Below are 16152 nucleotides of genomic sequence, written 5' to 3'. Positions count from 1 at the left end.
TTTGACATATCAAAGCCCTGAAATATTATAAATAAATAAATAAATAAATAAATAAAACAAAGCATCTCAAAATGTTAGAAGTAAAAGGCTAGGTAAAGGGGTATTAAATAAATGCAAACAGCAAGAAAGCAGGAGTCACAATACTAATAATATATAATAATATAAAATTCAAAGTAAACATATTTAATAAAAAATTAAGGTTTATTTTATAATGGTGATGGATACAATTCACACCGAAAATATAACTCTCAGAAATCATTATATGTTTGTATTGGTTTTGTTGCTCCATAACACATTACCACAAACTGAGTGGTTTGAAACAAAACCCATTTGTTATCCCCTGGTATCTGTAGTCAGAAGTATGGGCATAATGTAGTTGAGTGCTCTGGTCAGTCTGGCAAGACTGAAATCAAATCAAGATGCCATGGAGCTGTGTTCTCATCTAGAGCTCATGTAAGGCTTAGCATCCTCTTCCAAACTCATTCAGATTATTAGCAGAATTCAGTTCCTTGAGGTAGTAGGATTGAAGTCTCTGTTTTCTTGCTGGATATTGGCTGGGGATCACTTTTAGCTTCTAGAAGCCACCCTCATGTCCCTGGCTCATGGCCCGTTCCACAGGAAGATCACAACATGGCTAGTTCCTTCTTCAAGACAAGACCAGCATGAGGATCTCTCTCGCTTCCAATTTCTCTGACCTTTTCTATCTATTGACCTTTAAACTCTCTTCAAAGGGCTCACCTGATTTGCTCAGGCCCACTCAGGATAATCTACCTTTTGATTAACTTAAAGTTGACTGATTAGAAACCTTAATCATATCTGCAAAATCCCTTCACCTTTGCCATATACTGTAATCTAATCATGGAAGTAAAAGTCCTTCATATTCACAGATCTCACACTCAAGGGGAGAGATTATTCACAGCATGTTCACTAGGAGGAAGGAATTTTGAAGATGGTCTTAAAATTCTGCCTGTCACAGTGTTGAATTGTTTTTCATAAAAATATATTAAGCAATAACTGTTTGAAATGCAAAAAGATGAGTTAAAAAATATAATAATGTGCTCTAATATGTATTTCTGTCCTGGATAGATTGAGTACGCAAAGTAAGTTTGACTCTGATATGAAAAATCTAAATTATATCATCATCAAAATTGATTTGAAAGGGCCGGCCCGGTGGCTCAGGTGGTTAGAACTCCATGCTCCTAACTCTGAAGGCTGCCGGTTTGATTCCCACATGGGCCAGTGGGCTCTCAACCACAAGGTTGCCGGTTCAACTCCTCGAGTCCCTCAAGGGATGGTGGGCAGAGCCAACTGCAACTAAAATTGATTGAAAGGACAACAACTTGACTTGGAAAAAAAAGTCCTGAAAGTACACACTGTTCCCCAATAAAGTTCTGTTCCCCTTCCCCAATAAAATCTTTAAAAAAAAAAAAAAAAAAGGATTGATTTGAAAGATTAGAACTCTAAAAATAGAGAACATATGTGGGTGGCTGTTTGGCTCAGTTGGTTAGAGCCCGAGCTCTGAACAACAGGGTTGCCGGTTCGATTCCCACATGGGCCAGTGAGCTGTGCCCTCCACAACTAGATTGAAGGACAAGGACTTAGAGCTAATGGGCCCTAGAAAAACACACTGTCCTCCAATAAAATTAAAAAATAAAAATAATTGCAAAAACTGCAATTACTTAAAAAAATATGTATATATATATTTGTTTTTCCAGCCAAAAAGTTAGGAAAAGGAAATAAAATATATCAAAGGAATGTTGAGATATACATTAATAAAGCAAATATTAAAGAATTGTGAAAAATAAAATGTTATTTTTTAAGTTTGAAAAAGTAAAGAAGAATGTAGAAAGAATAGTCTATACTGACAACATGGATGGTAATCCTTTGGGGTGCAAAGATATTTCTTTGTGGTTTGAATTTGTGATAATAAACATATTTTACTTTTGCAATTAAAAATAGATGAATGGTAGGCAAATAACAAACATTCTGTGTTTTTTTGCAGATTAGCTAGAAAGTGTCAATTATATTGACCATTTTTCCAATATTTTATGGAACGCACTTAAAAATTAATCATATGGTAGTTCAAAATTAATATCTCAAATTCCAAAATGCAAAACATATACATTGTTTCTGAGTACAAGATAGTGAAGTTAGAAAATGAGGATTAAAAAATAACTAAAAGATTAACATTTGATGGGTAGTTCTTTGATTTTTAAATTTCTTCAGTGGTTATAAACATCTGTAGGTTTTTTTCTTCTTGAGTCAATTTTGACAATTCACATTTTTCTAGGAAATAATCCATTTCCTATGGATTTTTTTTATTTGTTAGAATGAAGTTGAACATCATGTTGTTTTATTTTCTAATTGTTTCAGTATTTTTAATTATGTTATTTCTCATTATTAATGTTCTATAGCTGTAATTTCTCTTCTCCTTAACTAACATTGCCAGAATTTTATGTAGTGTATTGTTTTTTTCCTTCAAAGAACTAGTTATCTGATTTATTGATAAGTTGTACTATCTTTCGGCTTTCAAATCTCTTGATTTTTGATAGCCATCTCATTTGTTCTTATTGTTTTGCATTGACAAATAATGCTGCAGGAAATATGTGACTTGCATCTTTATACCCTAATGCTCATATTTCTGAAAGGTAGATTCCTAATAGGGGAATTAGTCACAAGTCTCCAATATTTTGAATGTTAGTGGATGCTACCAAATTGTCCTTCAAAAAATTTGAGCAATCTTACACTTGCACAAACTGCATGAGTGAACCTATTTCTCCATACCTCATCAACACTGGGGACCATCAGTTTCAGTAAGTTTTCTAGTCTGATAGGCAAAAACATGATATGGCCTATAAAATTACACATAAAATTGATTGAGGGTGCAGGGAAGCCTATTATACAAAAAGAAGATAAGTTATCATGGTTGGTTAGTAAGAATAAAATGAGCCAGGTTATTAAATTTAGAAAAGAGTGTACAGGTCAACAACAATTCTATGACAGGAGAGAAAATGGAGGGTAGATCCAACATGGTGGAGTAGATAAACACTGTGCTGCTTTCTTCCATGAATACACTAAAATTACAACTCAATTATAGAACAATCAACCTGGAGAACGACCTGAAGTCTGGCTGAAGGGAAGTTTTATAACTAAGGATATAAAGAAGAAGCCACATCAAGACTGGTAGGAGGGATGGAGATGCAGAACTCACTAACGCCAAACCTCCATGTGGCGATTGAGAACCAGGAGGGATATCTTGGCTGTGGAGGTTCATCACTGAGGAATTGAGGGACCCCAGCCCCATACCAGCAGTTCTGGAAAGAGGAGCCCCCACAACATGTGGCTGTGAAAAACAGTGGGGATTCTGACTATCCTAGTGGAATGGAAGACAGTGGAAAATCCAGGCATCCTCTTAAAGGGCCAGTGCACAGAATCTCTCACTTGCAGGCACTCACATTGGGCTCCAGTGGAGGGAGGCTTGGAGGGGTGTTAGAGACATACAGGGGGCAAACTGAGTTGTGTGGCTGTGGGAGGAGGGCTGGAGGGCAGTTGGCATTACCCCTGTGTGGGGACAGAGTCCCAGAGAGCAATTTCCAGCCTCTTGGCCTCATGTGGAAAGGTGCTGGCTCAGGTCGTAGATAGCCATCAGCTGTGACTGGTTGGCCATCAGCTGTAACCAGTTAGCCAATTAGCCACTGGTATAACTGCCATGGCTGCGTTTTGTTAGTTAGTTGGTTGGTTAGCAGGCAGAGAACCGGACGGTGGATTGTGGATAGTGTGGATCCTACTTCCTGTGTCTTGTCTGGCCACCAGTGAGACTGGGGTGCAGGAAGACCCCTTGTTGGGGTACTGGCGGATGTTTGCTCCCTGTATCTCCAAACCAGCTGCCAGCGAGAATTTAGTGGTATGACTCCGCTATCTATGGCTCCACTGGTGTTCCTTTTTGGCCTCACCATATCCTGCATTCTGGTGTGGGGAGTGGGACTAGAGTCCCCGCATGACACCCTGCCAGGGTTCCTCTCCTGTGCGGACAGCAGGCTGGCACCATATTTCTTGTGTTGAGCCCAACCCCTATGCTTACGACCAAATCTGAATCTGATTGGTCTGGTGAGCTCCACACCTCCACCCTGCTGACTCAGTGGGACCACACCCCACCCCACTCCCCCAACACCAGAGGTACATTTTCTAAGAGCAGCCAGCCCCACCTGCTTCGCACACATTTTTGGAAAACTATTAGAGTCCAAAAGGTCCCAGGTGGGCAGCAACTGGCCTCGGCGTGCTCTGAGACTTTAGCTGACTAGCTTCAGGCTCAGCACTGGCACCAAACCAGGAAACACTTCCTACTCTAGTGATTCTCTGAGACCCTGCCTTATCCAAGTTGTATACCACATGAGGTTTTATCAGTGACTAAACCTTAAGGGAGCTGGCAGGTGGCAGCAGGCCTTGGGGAGCCCTGACATTTTGTGGAGCTATCCCAGGCCCGGCACTACTGGCAGACATCCTTGTTAGTAGTGTGGCCTCTCCCACACACTTCCAGGGTTAGCACAGGCAGCAACAACCACGGATAGCTTTGTAGCACTTACCAAGTAGTCCCTGGCTGGTCACAGGCAGTGGTTAACCTGGGCTTGCATTGGAGCCCTTTGCAAGAGGGCCCAGAACCAACATACTTGGAGGTTGGCTTAGGACCACAGCAGAGAACCCCTGCCCCAATTAGCCCCACAAGCAGCACAAACAAAGGGCAGTCTCAACAAGCTCTAGAGCCCACTGGGATAAATCCCACAGAGTAGAGTGGCCCATAGCAGCCTGCAAGCTGTGGACATGGCAAAAACACACAGCAAATCAACCTCATGGTCAACCCCATCCACTGATATGCCGATAGCAACCAAGGCTCAACTATAATAGGAGGGCACACAAAATTCACGCAAGGGACACTCCTGGAGTATCTGGTGCAGATGACCAGGGAGACTGTGCCACTGGGCCCCACAGGGCACCTACTACATCAGGCCACCTGGACAAGACTGGGGAATGTAACAGATCTACGTAATACATAGAAACAAACAGAGGGACAACCAAAATGAGGAAACAAAAAAATACACCTCACACCCCAAAAAAAGAAAAGGAAAAAACTCCAGAAACAGAACAAAACAAAATGGAAGCAAGAAACCTACTGGATACAGAATTCAAAACAATAGTTACAAAGATGCTACAGGAACTCAGTGAGAACGTCAACAGAGACAGACAGCTAAAAAAAGACATAGAAAACATAAAAAAGAACCAATCAGAAGTAAAGAATACAATAACTGAAATGAAGAATGCACTAGAAGAAATCACCAGCAGACTAGATGACACATAGGATCAAATCAGAGATTTAGAAGCCAAGGTAACATCAAACAACCAATCAAAACAGCAAAAAGAAAAAAAAAATCCAAAAAAATGAGGATAGTTTAAAGAGACCTCTGGGACAACATCAAGCATAACAACATTTGCATTGTAGCAGTAACAGAAGAAGATAAAAGAAAAAGGGATTGAGAACCTATTTGAAAAAATGATGACTGAAAACTTTCTTAACTTGGTGAAGGAAATAGACATACAAGTCCAGAAAGCACTGAGAGTCCCAAACAAGATGAACCCCAATAGGTCCAAGATACATTATAATTAGAATGGCAAAGGTTAAAGAAAAACAGAGAATCCTAAAAGCAGCAAGAGAAAGGCAACTAGTAACTTATCAGGGAGCTCCCATAAGATTGTCAGCTGATTTTTCAACAGAAACTTTGCAGGCCAGAAAAGATTGGCACAAAGTATTCAACATGGGAGAGTGACGTCATAGGAATGGCGGTAGCGGGGTGCACTTTTTGAGTTCTCCTCCGGATCTTATCACAAACGGGACATCTATAACGCATCAAAGAACTCTCTGCTCATCACGCAGAACAGCTAAGAGATTCGTGCAAGGATTACTTGAAGGTGGGCAAATTGGGCAAGCAGGGGAAGAGGGAAGGTAGCGGAGTGGAGATGCGGCCCGCATCTGTGGCTGTGGAAACGCTGCCGGCATCTGTAGCTGAAGAGACTCAGGGGATCCCAGGATGGAACAGAGAACACAAAGCCAGGAGGTGGGCTCTTTCCCTGCGTCCCACAGCTGATTTCTCCCACCAAGGGGGCAGCATATCCAGCATTTGAGGCAATAACCTCAGTGAGACCTCCAGTTGGGCCCTAGGCCAGACAAAGGACACAAACTCCATTGAGCCCCTCCCCCCCTGCTCTTCCAATCCTACCCCCACCCTTCCAGAGACTTAAACTGGCCCCTGAACTGAGGAGTAGTGTCAGATTACAGAGGAGCCTTAGTGCTCAGGATCTGGGAAGACTGGCGTGCAGCTCTGACCCAGGGAAGAGGCTGGGAAGAGTATGATTTTTGCTGGGCTAGGAGAGAAGAGAGTCCTCCACCCCCAGCTACCACCTTTTCTGGCCTGCGAGAAGAGTGTGACACAGCTGGGCTGGGAGAGAGAAGACCCCTCCATCCCCAGCCCCCATCCTTTCTGGCCTGCTTAGGGCAGGGCAATAACAACTGCGGAGGCACTCCCAGGGATCAGCAGTAGGCAGCAGACACAGCTCTGGGCTTTCAGCAGCTCAGAAATCTCCCGCCCGCCACACACACACACACACACACACACACACACACACACACACACACACACACACACACACACACGGAAGAAGTGCCCTAAGACTCAGGAGAACTGGACACAGGTCTGCTGGTGCTACTCTCAGTGCGCTTATGTGCAGGCAAGGGCAGAAACTGCACTGATTTTGTGGAAACTACCGTCCAGACCCCTCAGCCCCACGCATCTAAATCTGCAGTCCCAATGTCACTCTGGGCACCAGGTGACTGGTTCTGCCTGCACAATATTCAGAGCACTCTTTGGTACAGCAGAGGACAACCTGGAGATTACTTGGTGGGCTTAAGCCAAGACTGGCGTTGATTTTTGTTTTGTTTTGTTTTGTCTTTATATCTTTGATATCTTTGCCTGTGTTGAGTGGGGGTTGTCGGTTGTTTTAAAATGTGAAGGTATTTGATTTTTTCTTTGTTGTTGTTGTTGTTGTTGTTGTTGTGCTTGGTGATTTGCTTTGTTCTGAAATTGCCCAACCAGGGCCCAGCATAAGAGGCACAAGATTCAACACATCCAGAGGCCAACTCCAGACCAAACCAGAGTACTACCGGGTTTGACCTTCAAGTGACACAGCCAGAGGGAATTCTCTACAGGCACAAGAGCACATAGAGGCCAAACCACATTTAAGTGGTCAACCCTCATGCAGCAGAACACCCTGCGGTGGGCAGAGCCAAGTCTCACAACTAGTCAGCCTAGGAGTTAACCCCACCTACTCACAAGCGAAAAGCAATTAAAGATCTTTCTTTAACAGGACAATATACACAACACAAGAGTCACCTTTGGAGCACACACAGAGGAGAAGAATGAAGTAGTGCAAGTCAAATATAAAGGACACATACTACATAAGATAACCCAGCAAGACCTAAGAACTCTAGGGGATCTACCTTATACATTGAAGCAAACACAGAGAGTTAGCCAGTATGGGGAAACAAAGAAACATGTCCCAAATAAAGGAACAGAAGAAACTCCAGAAATGGTACCAAATGAAACAGAGGTAATCAACCTATCAGAGACAGAGTTCAGAACACTGATGATAAGAATATTTATGGAGCTTAGACAGGACATAAAGAAGGATACAGAAATAATGAATAACCAGTTAGAACTAAAGAACGCAATTACTGAAATAAAGAACTCACTTGAAGGAATTAACAGCAGGTTAGATGAAGCAGAGGATGGAATTAGCGACTTAGAAGACAAGTTAGCAGAGATCACCCAAACAGAACAACAGAAAGAAAAAGGAATAAAAAACAATGAAGATGGTTTAAGAGACCTCTGGGATAACATCAAGCGCAACAACATACACATCATAGGAATACCAGAAGGTGAAGACAGGAAGCAAGGGATTGAGAACATATTTGAAGTAATAATGTCTGAAAACTCCCCTAACCTGATGAAGGAAACCAACATACAAGCCCAGGAAGTGCAGAGAGTTCCAACCAGGATAAACCCAAACAGGTCCACACCAAGACACATTATAGCTAAAATGGCAAAGGTTAAAGACAAAGAGAGAATCCTAAAAGCAGCAAGAGAAAGACAGAGGGTTACATACAAGGGAACTCCCATAAGACTATCAAATGACTTTTCTACTGAAACGTTGAAGGCCATGAGGGAGTGCAGGAGATACTCAAAGTGATGGAAAACAAAGGCCTACAACCTAGATTGCTTTATCCAGCAAAGCTATCATTTAAAGTTGATGGAGAGATAAAGAGCTTCCCAGAAAAGAATAAGCTAAAGGAATTCATTACCACCAAGCCAGCATTGCAAGAAATACTAAAAGGACTTCTGTAAATAGAAGAAAGATGAAAACAATCTAACTACAAATTTAAAAATGGCAATAACTGTCTACCTATCAATAATCACTTTAAATGTAAACGGATTAAATGCTCCAATCAAGAGGCATAGGGTGGCTGAGTGGATAAGAAAGCAAGACCCTTGTATATGCTGTATACAAGAGACTCACAGCAGATCAAAAGACACACACAGGCTGAAAGTGAAGGGTGGGAGTAAGATATTTCATGCAAATGGAAAAGAGAAAAAAGCTGGAGTTGCAATACTTATAGACTGACAAAATAGACTTTAAAATGAAGAACATATTAAAAGACAAAGATGGGCACTATATAATAATAAAGGGATCGATCTGACAAGAAGACATAACCCTAGTAAACATCATGCACCCAACATAGGAGCACCTAAATATATAAAACAGATATTGACTGACATAAAGACAGAGATCAACAGTAATACTATCATAGTAGGGGACTTCAACACACCTCTGACAATAAGGGACAGGTTTTCCAGACAGAAAATCAATATGGAAACAACAGCCTTAAATGACACATTGGACCACTTGGATTTAATGGATATTTTCAGAGCATTTCACCCCAAAGCTGCAGAATACACGTTCTTCTCAAGCGCACATGAAACATTTTCCAAGATAGACCATATGTTAGACCACAAAACAAGTCTTGAAAAATTTAAGAAAATTGAAATCATACCAATTGTCTTCTCTGACCACAGTGCTATGAAATTAGAAATGAACTACAGGATAAAAACTGGAAGACACACCAATTCATGGAGGCTGAATAACATGTTACTAAATAATGAATGGGTCAACCAGGAGATCAAGGAAGAAATCAAAAGATATCTCGAGACAAACGAAAATGAAAACACGACGACCCAAAATCTATGGGATGCCGCGAAAGCAGTCCTAGGAGGGAAATTCATAGCATTGCAGGCCTACCTAAAGAAACAAGAAACATCACTAATCAACAGTTTATCTTCACACTTAAGGGATCTGGAAAAAGAAGAGCAAAATAAGACCAAAGGGAGTACAAGGAAGGAGATAATAAAGATCAGAGCAGAAATAAATGAAATAGAAACCAGAAAAACAATACAAAAGATCAATGAATCCAAGAGTTGGTTCTTAGAGAAGATAAACAAAATCAACAAACCTTTAGCCAGACTCATTAAAAAAAGGAGAGAGGACCTAAATTAATAAAATCAGAAACGAAAGAGGAGAAGTGACAACAGATACCGCAGAAATACAAAAAATTTTAAGAAATTACTATGAGCAACTATATGCCAACAAATTTGACAATCTGGAAGAAATGGACAATTTTCTAGAGGTGTACAACCTTCCAAGGCTAACTCAAGAAGAAACAGAAAACCTGAATAGACTGATTACCACCAGGGAAATTGAATCAGTAATCAACAATCTCCCAACAAACAAAAGCCCTGGACCAGATGGCTTTATAGGTGAATTTTATAAAACGTTCAAAAAAGAATTATCACCTATTCTCCTCAAGCTCTTCCAAAAAATCCAGAAGGAGGGAAGGCTCCCAAACACCTTTTATGAAGACACTATCACCAGATTCCAAAATCAGACAAAGACACAACAAAAAAAAAAGAAAACTACAGGCCAATATCTCTAATGAACATAGATGCAAAAATCTTCAACAAAATATTAGCAAACAGAATTCAGCAATACATTGAAAAGATCATACACCATGATCAAGTGGGATTCATCCCTGGTATGCAAGCGTGGTTCAACATCCGCAAATCAATTATTGTGATACACCACATTAACAAAATGAAAAATAAAAATCACATGATCATATCAATAGACGCAGAAAAAGTATTTGATAAAACCAGCAGCCATTTATGATAAAAACCCTTAGGAATGTGGGAATAGAGGGTTCATATCTCAACATAATAAAGGCCATATATGATAAACCCACAGCTAACATCATACTCAATGGGGAAAAGCTAAAACCATTCCCCTTAAGATCAGGAGCAAGGCAAGGTTGCCCACTTTCTCCACTTCTATTCAACATAGTGCTGGAAATTCTAGCCACAGCAATCAGACAAGAAAAAGAAATAAAAGGCATCCAAATCGGTAAGGAGGAAGTCAAATTGTCATTATATGCAGATGACATGATACTATATATAGAGAACCCTAAAGACTCCACCAAGAAACTATTAGAGCTGATAGATGAATTTAGTAAAGTAGCAGGATAAAAAATTAATATTCAGAAATCAGTTGCATTTGTATATACCGATAGAAATCATCAGAAGGAGAAATTAAAACAACAATCCCATTTACAATTGCTTCAAAGACTATAAAATACCTGGGAATAAATTTAACCAAAGAAGTAAAAGATCTGTACTCAGAAAATTATAAGACACTAAAGAAAGAAATGAAAGAAGATACAAATAGATGGAAACACATACCATGTTCATAGATAGGAAGACTTAATATAGTTAAAATGTCCATACTGCCTAAGGCAATATACATATTCAACGCAATTCCTATCAAACCACCAAAGACATTTTTCACAGAAATAGAACATATAATCCTAAAATTTATATGGGACCATAAAAGACCCCGGATAGCCTCAGCAATCTTGAGAAATAAGAACAAAGTGGGAGGTATAACAAGACCTGACATCAAATTATACTACAAGGCTACAGTAATCAAAACAGCATGATGCTGGCATAAAAACAGACACACAGATCAGTGGAACAGAATAGAGAAATAAATCCAGAAATAAATCCATGCCTATATGGCCATTTAATCTACGACAATGGAAGCAAGAATGTACGGTGGGGTAAAGGCAGTCTATTCAATAAATGGTGCCGGGAAACCTGGACAGACACATGCAAAAAAATGAAGCTGGACCACCTCCTTACACCATATACAAAAATAAATTCAAAATGACTTAAAGACTTAAATGTAAGATCTGAAACCATAAAATTCCTAGAAGAAAATGTAGGAAGAAACTTCACAGACATTACCTGGAGTAAGATTTTTACTGATATATGCCCTTGCGCGAGGGAAGTAAGAGAAAAAATAAACATGTGGGATTACATCAAACTAAAAAGTTTTTTCACAGCAAAGGGAACCATCAATAAAACAAAAAGGGATCCTACTGAATGGGAAAAGATATTTGCCAGTGATATATCTGATAAGGGGTTAACATTACAAATTTATAAAAAACTCACTCAACTCAACTCCAAAAAAACAAACAACCCAATTAAAAATTGTGCAGAGGACATGAAGAGACATTTTTCTAAAAAGGACGTACAGATGGCAAACAGACATATGAAGAAATGCTCAACCTCTCTAACCATCAGAGAAATGCAAATAAAAACCCCAATGAGATACCACCTCACCTCAGTCAAAATGGCTATCATCAATAAATCAACAAACAACAAGTGCTGGCGCGGATGTGGAGAAAAGGGAACGCTAGTGCACTGTTGGTGTGATTGCAGATTGGTGCAGCCACTATGGAAAACAGTATGGAGGTATCTCAAAAATCTGAAAATGGAACTACCTTATGATCCAACAATTCCACTCCTAGGTATCTATCCAGAGAAATCCAAAACTCTAATTCAAAAAACTTTATGCACTCCTATGTTTATTGCAGCACTATACACAATAGCCAAGACATGGAAACAACCAAAATGTCCATCGGTAGCTGACTGGATTAAGAAACTGTGGCTGACTGGATTAAGAAACTGTGGTACATTTATACAATGGAATATTACGCAGCCATAAAGAAGAAAGAAATCTTACCATTTGCAACAACATGGATGGACCTAGAGAACATTATGTTAAGTGAAATAAGTCTGACAGAGAAAGACAAATACCATACGATCTCACTTATATGTGGAATCTAAAGAAAAGAATAAGTGAATGAACTAATCAGAAACAGTTTTGGAGACATAGAGGAAAAACTGAGGGTTGCTAGAAGGGTGGGGGTGGGGATAAGGGGGAAGGTGAGGGGATTAGAAAACAGTCAGTAACCACAAGATGGCCACAGGGTTTTGAAAATTAATTTGGGGAATGTAATCAATAATGTTGTAAAGATTTTGTAGGGTATCCGATGGACACTTGTCCCATTTGGGAGACCACCTCAGGGATGATGTAGATGCCTGATCACTGCACTGTACACCTGAAGCTGAAGCCGAACAATAATGAATGCCAACTATAATTTTATATATATATATATATATGCACACACACATATATATATATATATGTATATATGTGTATGTATATACTTACAAGAAGCGGAGTACAGCATTAGGAATAGAGACAGTGGAAATACAATGGCTCTGTGCGATGTCAGAGGGATAGTGGATGTGAGGAGGGGAGCTCACACAGTGTGAGGGATATAAATAATAAACATCTAAGTAAAAAAAAAAAGTTAAAAAAAAATATTCAGCATGATGAAAAGCAAGGACCTACAACCAAGATTACTCTACCCAGCAAAGCTATCGTTTAGAATTAAAGGACAGATAAAGGGCTTCCCAGACAAGAAAAAGCTAAAGGAGTTCATCAACACCAAGCCAGTATTACAAGGAATGTTAGACGAACTTCTTTAAGATGGAAAAAAAAAAGATCTAAATTATGAATAATAAAATGGCAAGAGCTACATATCTATCGGCAGTTACTTTAAGTGTAAATAGATTAAGTGCTCCTCTCAAAAGACATAGGAGGACTGAATGGATGATTAAACAACACCCTTACATATGCTGCCTACAAGGGGATCACTTCAGATTGAAAGATACACACAGACTGAAAGTAGGAGGACAGCAAAAGATATTTCAAGAAAATGGAAATAAAACAACAACAAAAAGGCTGGGGTAGCAGTACTTACACCAGACTAAATAGACATTAAAACAAAGGCTATAACAAGAGACAAAGAAGGACCCAGTAATCCCACTTCTGGGTATTTATCCGAAGAAATCCAAACGCTACTTTGAGGGGACATATGCATCCGTATGTTCATTGCAGCATTGTTTACAATGGCCAAGATGTGGAGATAGCCTGGGTGTCCATTGATGGAAGAAAAGATAAAGAGGAGGTGGTACATATATACAATGGATGTTGCTCGACCAGGGAAGAGAATGGGTTCTTGCCATTTGTGGCAGCATGGATGGACCTGGAGGGTACTGTGCTAAGTGGAGTGTCAGACAGAGACAGACAGATGCAATAAGATTTCGCTTATGTGTGGAATCTAAAGAACAAAATAAACAAAACAGAAACAAACTCATGGATACAGAGAACATTTTGATAGTTGGCAGATGGGAGGGGTGTTGGGGATGAGTGAAAAAGGGGAAGGAATTAAGAAGTACAAATTAGTTGTTACACAGTAATCATGGGGATTAGGGTATAGCATAAAGAATATAGTCAATAATATTGTAATAACAATGTAAAAGGTGAAGGGAGTAAGAGGTACAGACTGATAGTTACATAATAGTCATGGGAATGTAAAGTAAAGCATAGGGAATACAGTCAATGATATGGTAATAACTATGCATAGTGCCAGGGGAGTACTAGACTAATCAGAGGGATCACTTCTTAAATTACATAAATGTCTAACCACTATGCTGTACACCTGAAATTAATATAAAATAATATTGAATGACAACTGTAATTGAAAATTTTTAAAAGCAGAGGAGAAGGTGAAGGCAAATAAGAGGTTCAAATCTCCAGGTATTAAACAAATAAGTCATCGGGATGTAATGCACAGCATGGGGAATATAGCCAATAACATTGTGATAGCGTGGTACAGTGTCAGATGGTTGCAGGACTTATTACGGTGATCAGTTCTTTAGGTATATAAATGCTGAATCACTATGGTGTACCCCTGAATCTAATACAATGTTGCTGTTAGCTATATTTTAATAAAAATCTTTTAAAAAATAGAGAGAATGGAAAAGAAATAAGAATTGTGGAGTTTTTCATTCTTTTGACCACGAGAGAGAAAGACGCCAAGAACAGAGTGGAATTTGATGAAGTTGAGTTGTAATGTCCTGCTGTTTACAACTCCACATCGGCTTGGCAGTGGGGTCCCACTTTACGATGATGATAATGGGGGAAAACATACAAATAAAGTAAACATTCATGGGGACAGAGAGAGTAGCACTTAGGCTAGTTGACTCTGTCTTGGAGGGAGTTCAGGAAGAAGTTTGGGAAAGGGGTACCACGCCAAGCATGAAATTCTAAAGGACGAATTTGAGTTAGGCATATAAGGGCTAAATTTATCTGGGTGCGTAAAAGGTTTTGTGGCTTCTCCCTCCGGGTTGGTTGTTTCCAGGGCTAATAAATTAATGGAACAGCAAGCAGAGGCAAAAGAGTGTTTTTCACATTCATTTGTACCAACACTTTATATTTTATAAATATTTGTCCTTTGTCTTTCATAATAGCTTTTTATTGCTGTTTGGGTCAAAGCCAAGCGCATCCTCCCTCCCTTGACCTTTCTGCACATCATGATGCTAACATTTGACCAGGGCGCTCTATTTTCAGCTTCTTTCCTCTGCCAATTGTCATAATCATTTTCTTCATACATCCTACCTATTTTCAGCTTTTTATCTCAAAGTATCCATACATTAAAAAGTGTTCACTTCACCCTAAATTCTCATATTTAACAAGTAAAATCTAATCTTAACCTAAAATAGCCTTTCGTTTTACCACCATTTCATGGGTGTGTGTGTGTGTGTGTGTGTGTGTAACTTGGAGCTAGTCAAGTTTTTGGTTTGGAGAAGACTGGATGAATTATTTTTAAGGTTCTTGGGTTCTGAAATTTGGTTTGAATAATGGAGTGGAGTTCTTAGCTTTGGAAATTCCTCCACCTACTGGTTGCTTAAATCAGCTGACATTATGTAAGGAGGTTCGTTGTTGTTTTATGAATTCTGTCCATTTTTAAAAATGACATATGACACTTGTAAATAATGATACATTTATAAATCACTTTGAATTCCAGAAATCAAAATTTTTGTTATAAAAAAATATATATTCTTTATACAAAATATTAAAAAGCAGATGATAAATTTCTTAATGCTTTTTAACAACCACTGGAGGGCAGAAAAGCATCATATGGCATTTCACTCCTTGTTTGGCTAGAGAAAGGAAAGATACCTTATGTGTGTTTCTAAAAGTACTAAAATCAAACTATTTTTCAATTTAATCTTTTATTTCATGCATTGGTCATCTTTTCAAAAGAAATGTGTGGTGGTGTTTTTTTGGTGTGTGTGTGTGTGTGTGTGTGTGTGTGTGTGTTTTCCAAATTGTTTTCTATCTATGTATCAAATCAGACAAACCTTTATTATAAAGTAGATACTTTAAAGAGCAATTTGCCATCATGGGGTGGTTTTGTCATATATTATTAGTAAGAACAGTTGAAATATGTTGATAAATTAAATCTCACTACAAATTAGATAAATCAATACTAAAACAACAGATTCATGGTTTTCCAATTTTCAGGAACGCACTTTTCAGTTGTCCTAGCAAAATATGGATTCAAATGTGGTTAAAAATAATTAGCTACCTTCCTAACATCTTTTCTTCCAAAACAAACTCCTTGATGATTAGAATGCAATTATTTTCCCTACTTCCTCACTCTCCATTCCTTTTTCAATCGGACTTTCACGCTTCACACCATGAAACTACTCAGGCAAATCCATCAATAACCTCTTAATGGCT

Source organism: Rhinolophus ferrumequinum, chromosome 9 (genome assembly GCF_004115265.2).
Source record: "Rhinolophus ferrumequinum isolate MPI-CBG mRhiFer1 chromosome 9, mRhiFer1_v1.p, whole genome shotgun sequence".
Taxonomy (NCBI): Eukaryota; Metazoa; Chordata; class Mammalia; order Chiroptera; family Rhinolophidae; genus Rhinolophus; species Rhinolophus ferrumequinum.
The sequence above is the reverse complement of the archived record's forward strand: the minus strand, read 5'-3'. Positions refer to the sequence as shown.